Source organism: Engraulis encrasicolus, chromosome 22 (assembly GCF_034702125.1).
Source record: "Engraulis encrasicolus isolate BLACKSEA-1 chromosome 22, IST_EnEncr_1.0, whole genome shotgun sequence".
NCBI classification, from domain to species: Eukaryota; Metazoa; Chordata; class Actinopteri; order Clupeiformes; family Engraulidae; genus Engraulis; species Engraulis encrasicolus.
Window position 1 is genome coordinate 41,261,806 of NC_085878.1, and position 7,931 is coordinate 41,269,736.

Consider the following 7,931-nt stretch of genomic DNA (forward strand, 5'->3'; position numbering starts at 1 on the left):
CGAGTATGTCATGATCTCATAACTCGTGCAATGATTACACAGAACTCTACATTACGGAAACAGGCCTTATAATAATAATAATAATAATAATGAATTTTATTTGAAAGCGCCTTTCAAAACTCTCAAGGACACTGTACAGACAGAAACAAAATAAAACAAGACACATAAACAGAATTTTAAACAAAAATAAATAAATGAATACAATTTTTTTTTTTTTAAATATGAAAATAAAATAAAATAAAATAAAACAGAATTTAAGAATCATAAAGAATAGAAAAGAATTATATGCCTGCAATTTTGATAATTCAATCTTTCTGTGTAATAGCTTAATTAGTCCCTCAAAATCTTCGCTGCTGAGTGCCACAGCCTCTATGTGATGGTATTTTATTTGTGCATTCATGTTGGCAGTCAATATAGTTCCTTTTAAAATATTCTTCCTTGTGTATTTTTTAGAATTATCCAACTATTACAACATGTTTTGGCCCTGTCCCAACTTTTTTGAGATTTGTTGCATGGGTCAAATTTTAAATGATCACATAATTACCTCAAAATAATAATTCTGCTTGACATTAACAACTGATACGTTGTCTGTGCATAATGCTCTACCTTATTAACATATTGGATGTTTTGAAAATGCCAGCATTTTCACAAAATACAAAGTGTCCCAACTTTTTTGGAATCCGCTTGTAGTACTACTACTACTTTACTACAGTTTTTAGCAATACATTAACTTACAACTTGGTCACTGCCATTCTGTTGACCATAATCTCATAACAGGAGCTGTATCTTAACCAATTGGAACAAAAACACTGTGGTCAGTAGTATTCACGTTTGCTGTAGCCTCTTACTGCAGATGGGGTCGCCAGTGGGCCTATTCACTATTTGCTGAAAATACTCAACTACATCGCTACAACATTGCTATGACAGTACTGAGAGCCTTAAGTAGGCTAACAGATGAAGACACAGCCATTACAATTTTGATGACAGTAAGGTTATAACATAGGCTCTGCGCTAACACAGTATCAGACAACATTGCCACTCAGACTACGTCCCGGGCTTCCAGTCAGGTAAGAGAGATCTACATCTCGGCCCTGCCGTGGTCAACACGCCTACCATGCGGCTGACCCGGGTTCGATTCCCGGCCCTTTTGCCGACCCCTTCCCCGTCTCTCTCCCAATTCGCTTCCTGCCTACCTCTCACACTGTCGTATCAAATAAAGTATTGAAAAAGACCAAAAAAAAATATATTTTTTTTTTTAAAGAAAGATCTACATCTACATAGAGAAATAAGGACTGTCATCACTCTAGTCTTTGGTCCCTTTGGTCAGTTCTGACGTGAACAGACAACTAGAAATTTGAAGATCTACCCTCTTTGGCCGGCTTTGACCTCGTATAGCACAGCTCAACTGCACCACTGGTCAGCTAACCTACCTCCAACGTGATTTCCCTGAAAGCTATTCAGTCTATTCAAGTCTGTGGGAACAACTGACACTTCAGGTTATCAGTTAGCCAGATTGGATTGAAAGTTAACGCCTTGCGCACACACACACACACACACACACACACACACACACACACACACACACACACACACACACACACACACACACACACACACACACACACACCTAACACACACACACACATTACCTGCTTCAAAAAGGTCATGGCCTACTAGAGTGTCACAGAATTATTCATGAGACCTGAATGGGTTAAAATAAAACACTACAAAAGCAGGAGACTATTCCAGAAAAAAACAACAACACGGAAACCTACAAAATTCATTTGTGCTTCACAGTGTTATTAGACTTCCAAAGAGTGACGCAAGTGACAGAATTTCTGTCGACTGTAATTGGATAACGATTACCCTTACAATGTAATGTTGTAGTGTGTGTGTGTGTGTGTGTGTGTGTGTGTGTGTGTGTGTGTGCGAGTGTGTGTGGATGTGCGTGCGTGCGTGCGTGCGTGCCTGTGTGCGCGTTTGTGTGTGTGTGTGCGTGCATGCGTGTGTGTATGCGCGTGTGTGTGTGTGTGTGTGTCGCTAGAGAGTGGTAGACCACATCCTGGATAATTGTCCACTTTGCCCAACCCCCCTAGTGACTCCCCCTCCCGCCTCACTCTGCTCCGCATCTGATCGTTATTGATCACATCTCTATGGATTCTCTTGAATCAACTTGTTCAAATCGTTACACACAAACTGAGAATGAATGGCTTTCCCAATGACCAGTACGCAGGGCACGCAGCCAGTGCAAGTCAAGCAGTGGGTGGTCACTGAGGTGGAAAAGTGCTCTTCTCTCTCTCTCTCTCTCTCTCTCTCTCTCTCTCTCTCTCTCTCTGTCTCCCTCCCTTTCTGTCTCAGTGTCTTTCTCTCTCCAAAAGCTTAAGATTGTTACTCAAGCAACTACTCAAGCATGCACGCGTACATACGCGCGCGCGCACACACACACACACACACACACACACACACACACACACACACACACACACACACACACAGAGGAGTTTATAGAGAGATAGTTTATATGTAACATATGTAATTATCGTGTCACTGATACATAATGCCACAAACAGGTGCTTCTGCAGATGTGATAGAGGTTAATAACCACCTTGCATCTAATACCCAGTTCAGTTCCTCCCCCTCACCACACTCGTTCGACGGCTGTGCAAATCACCAACCCGAGTGAAAAAAACAGGGCAATCCATGATCGACTGACAGTCCAGTAATACCTACTACTACAGCAAAGGGCAGATCACACTGATGTACTGAAAAAGGGGTTAAATAGGGAACGGGGGTGGCTGCAAGGAGCTAAGAGTTCGGGGTCAGCTCTATGTTCCCACAGCCCATTGGTCCCACGGCCCATTGGTCCCACAGCCCAAATGGTCCCAGCTTATTCCTGCTGCTCCATGTTCCCACAGTTTTAAGAAATTATTCAAATATAAGCCATATGCTCTACAACTCCATGTGCCCACATTTCCAAGTAAACTAAGAGAACCAATAGGCATAAAAATAATGTTAAAAATCTTAGTGATGTGGGACCAATGGGCTGTGGGAACATAGACACGCTCCCAAGAGTTCATATCTCCACACCAATTCAGCTGAGGTCAGGTGCAGCATTTGCTTCAGGAGAATTTGCACTTGTGTCAGGTTATTTTAATTCAATGCTTTAGAGACAACTCCATTTAACTACAGTCATAAATAGCCAGGAGAGCTGTTTCCGAGGAAGTAACCACGTTTCCAAGGACATGAGAGCCTTTGTGAAAATGCAGAATCAAACTCAGACGCCATTGTGTCAGTGAAAAGTCAGATATGGAAATAAGTAGATAGGCCTATGATCATTTTTAGATTAGGTAATACAAGAAATGTCAATGTCAGTATCATCAAAAATGTTCAAATAGTAGAAAATTAAACATTTCTGTTCAAATAACACATGCACAGCATGTGACAAACCTTTAAAAAGTAGCACCTACACTATCCTGTATAATAACATCAGTTCTGAAGTTAATTGGACTGCTTGCTATGTAGTCCACAATATGATAATGTGTGGTTCCCCCGTGGGAGTCTTCAGAATAACCAACACAAGAAAACACAAAACGTGCATCCTTTCAAGTCATGTGTGTCGACAGCAGCAAACTCTAATCCCCATACAGAACAGCATGCATGCCTCTCCATAACGAGCACAGGGGGGGAATGCTCTATCAGACGCAATTAACAGGGAAAAAACAACTTCCAAAACATGTTCTAAGACTGGCGCGCGCCAGACGAAATCGCTGGTGATGTATGACAGTATTACCGGTGATCATTTGTGATCAGATTTTAACGTTACAGGGCTATGTTTCCACAGTTACAGAACAACAATACTCCCTTTTAGCAGCGCGCCATGCAACTAGCGGTCTATGTTTTGATGCGAATTACGGAACCAACCAACACTTCGACTGCTGCGTTAACCATAATCTTGAACAGCAACCAAGTCGCTGAACGAATTCATTAAAAGTAACACGCAAACTAAATATGCTGTTAATTTAATGATTTATCCCATAGCCAACCTATGAAGCAAGACTATACTTATATTGTTTTTATGCCTGACCTTCTGGAATGAAGAAAAGCTCTCATATTACAGAACGCTACACCTAAAGCCTGCGCGAGGGACACCTGTCTAGCAGAAACAATCCTTCAGGCGCTTTTGTAGGCTATTTGAAATTAGGATAGCGGTAGGAAAAGGACATCCAATATCTTGCTATTAAAACGCTTACCTTTTAGTTTCCCCGCCACAGTCAAAACTTTATATCGCGTACTGTACTCGGGGAGAAGTGTATGAGTCGCCAAGAGTCCTCGTCGGCTTCGCGTTGCCAGCCGCGACTGACCAACTGTGGAAATGCCAACTTCCAGGAGGTAACGGGGTGGTTTAGAAGAGGAGGTGGTTATTCTCAAGTAGGAGGAGAAAAAAGCCATTCCAGAGATGCGGTACTGTATGGCTTGAGGCAAAAGTCTGCACTGTACAGTCTCTATATTTTGCGTTAGGTTACATTATTTCGCTTTCATCCTGATAGGAAGAAAGGGGAGACCGGACCGGAGGGAGCAACCTCTTGTCTACCCTGGGCTTCTTTTAATATTACCACTCCGCACCTGTGCAACGGACGGGCTCTTTGGCGTCAGTGGGAGGAGCGACCCATGCACCTGTGGAGACGCTATAGGCCTATATTTTGAAAGAAAACAGCAGTGGCTATACATGGGTTCTACCACAGTGGGTTTACATACTACCCATAGACCCTCTCTGGTTCTACATTTTGTTCATAACCTGATTGCGCGAACCTAGCGGCGCACAACTCAATCACTGATTGTTGGAAACCGCTGTCGGTCATAGCCTACACTTAGCTCACGTGGTTGGCTGCCAGTGTCTTGAGCCTCCTCATAACATCGTGCACTGTTGATAAACACTGAGAACTCATGCATGGTAGGCTGAAGCCAGCTGTGCGCAAAAACGGTTGTGAAGACTTAACTTCAGTCAAATCAGAGATCTCACCTCGGGGCAATAGGCAGTAAGTGTTTTAGGATTTTTTTTAAGGTAAAGTGTTGATCATTAATCAGTGCTGACAACCATAGACCACCATAGGCTAGATTAATATAAAAAGTGGACATTTTGCATAGCACAAGACCTCACTTGGGGCAGCGTGTCAGGATTTACTGTTAGTGGCACATCTGAGGCCTGGTCAAGTGCTTGTATAAACTGTGATGCTAGAACTCACTTGTCAAATGTAATTCATTGACCTAACCTACTTATTTTCCAGCCATTCAGGGATGGATCCATCTCCAGTGTCAGGGCTGACGGCAGGCATAGGCAGTCAAGGCGGTCGCCTAGGGCACCAAATGTCTTGGGGGCACCATGAAACCCGAAAGTCCCAAAGAATTAGAACGTCTGGCAAAATTAAACATTAAGCCTTACATTTATAATGATGTCAGTGGTATTCATGGGCACTCAATATAGGCCTATTATGGTACTTTGATCTGCACTGGATCAGATGTAATTAATTATATGCACAAAACGGAAGGGGGTGCTCGCCTATAGGGCACCAAATGGAGGAGAAACGGCCCTGTCCAGTCCAGCCCCATGACTCTACCGTCCCCCTACTGGCAGGTGGCACTAGGCTACTTGTTCCTCGTGCTGGAGCCAAGTAGGAGTTCCTTCCTGCAAAATTAATGTCCCTCTCCATGGCAACAGCCTATGCCGTGGAGCTGATGTTCAGCGTAGTAGAAATGAGTTATGGTAACACCCCCAACAGCCACCCACGCCACGCATGTAACCAGTTACGGTAACGACCCCCAACCGCCACCCACGCATGTGATGTAGCCACCAAGAACAGATTAATGCATTGGCCTACCAGGGCCAGGCCCAGGGGCCCAAGAGGCATGGGGGCCCTGAAGCTCAACCTCTATACTGTACTTTCATTCTCATATTGTGGTAAAATCACGCTTCTCGACATTTGTATTGTCTTTTTTTTTCTCAGGGCACAACCCCCCTGAACCCCTAACAACAATGGGTGTTGAATATCTAAAACCCTAAATGTTTTTTTTACCAATGGGGGGGGGGGGTAGTTTCTTGTTGTCTGTCCCAGGGGCCCATAATCTAGCCTTGGTAGCCAGCCAATTTCTGAATTAAAACGTGTTTATGATGTGAGGCTAATGCTGGGGTTTATTACACTAAAGCGATCTATAAACCCGTTGGGACACTGTTAGTTAGGCAGTAGACTTAGAATAGGACTATAGCCTACAGTAAACTGTCAAAAAAAAAAAAAAAACAAATTTGGCTCGCCCAGTCTTTTGGCACGAGTTCCTTTTTTCTTCACTGTTTGAAGTCCACATAACATGTTTGTTTTTCTTGTAACTGGTGGCAGTTGATCACATCCTGAAATGTAGGGCAGGGGACTTCATTTTTGTGTCAGACTGTTCCAAAATTGACCAGCTTTACTGACACCATTTTAAATGGAAGTGTTTGGAATGCATGGATAGAATGGATGTTTCTATTCTATTCTATTCTATTCTATTCTATTCTATTCTATTCTATTCTATAAATGACAAAAAACACTTCACAGTAGTACAATATAATAACCCTGCACGGATAACTTGATTATCTTTGCATGACATACGAGCGTTTAATCTCACTTATACTCTGGTTATTATTTTAATTAGTCTGTGATTGCTTGCTGTGAAGCAGCACATAAACCATAGGCATTGTGCTTCTTTAGTGTACTCCTTTCATCTTTAATGTTATTCCTGAAGTGAACTGGTACTGTAACACCTCTGAACTGAACGTGGTTGAATGTACAGTATAAAACGGTACCATACAATACATTACCAGCCACGGCTTAGCAAGAGAGCAAGAGAATGGCATGACATCAAAATGTCCCATTGAAGTGAATGTGGGTGCCATGATGAAAAGGAGGGGTTGGACTGAGGGGGAAGGAAGCGCTCAGCTCCGCTCAGCTCCGCTCGCATCACGGCCATCGTGATTGGAGGGTGCGGGGAGTCTTCCTCACCATGACAACGAGGTGGAATTAAAGCCAGGGTGGGATGTGCACTAGTCAGTGCCTGCCTGTCTCTACACTGGTGCCAGTGTGCGTGTGTGTGCCTGTGTGTGTGCCTGTGTGCGTGTGTGTGTATGTGTTTGTGTGTGTGCGTGTGTGTGCTAATGTGTGTGTGTGTGTGTGTGTGTGTGTGTGTGTGTGTGTGTGTGTGTGTGTGTGTGTGCGTGTGTGTGTGTGTGTATGTGTGCGCGCGTGTGTGCCAGAGCAGCAGACTAAATGCCTTGTAATGTTTTATGATTTATCCGTGACACACATCTTCGATTTGTCAAGAAGACTCCTTGATGTCTTAATGGGAAAATGTGTTTTGTTTATTCTCTCTCTCTGTCTCTGTCTCTCTCTCTCTCTCTTTGCTTTGTTGTTTGTGTGTGTGTGTGTGTGTGTGTGTGTGTGTGTGTGTGTGTGTGTGTGTGTGTGTGTGTGTGTCTGTCTGTCTGTCTGTCTGTCTGTCTGTCTGTCTGTCTGTGTGTCTGTCTGTCTGTCTGTCTGTCTGTCTGTCTGTCTGTCTGTCTGTCTGTCTGTCTGTCTGTGTGTGCACGTGCGCGTGTGAGTGCGTGTAAGTGCCTGTGTAGAGGCACAGTATAAGCCACACTAAGACGAAGATGCTGAGAGACTGAAGATGCTGAGAGACTGAAGATGCTGAGAGACTGAAGATGCTGAGAGACTGAAGATGCTGAGAGACTGAAGATGCTGAGAGACTGAAGATGCTGAGAGACTGCTGCATTCTCTTACGAATTTCAGGGCTTCTCTTCTCAGCATTCCCTTTCATCAGCAGATAAACTCTGTTTGACTCTCTGGCACATATCAATGTAAAAACACAATTATCCTCAGCAATACAGTATCATGGAGGTCACA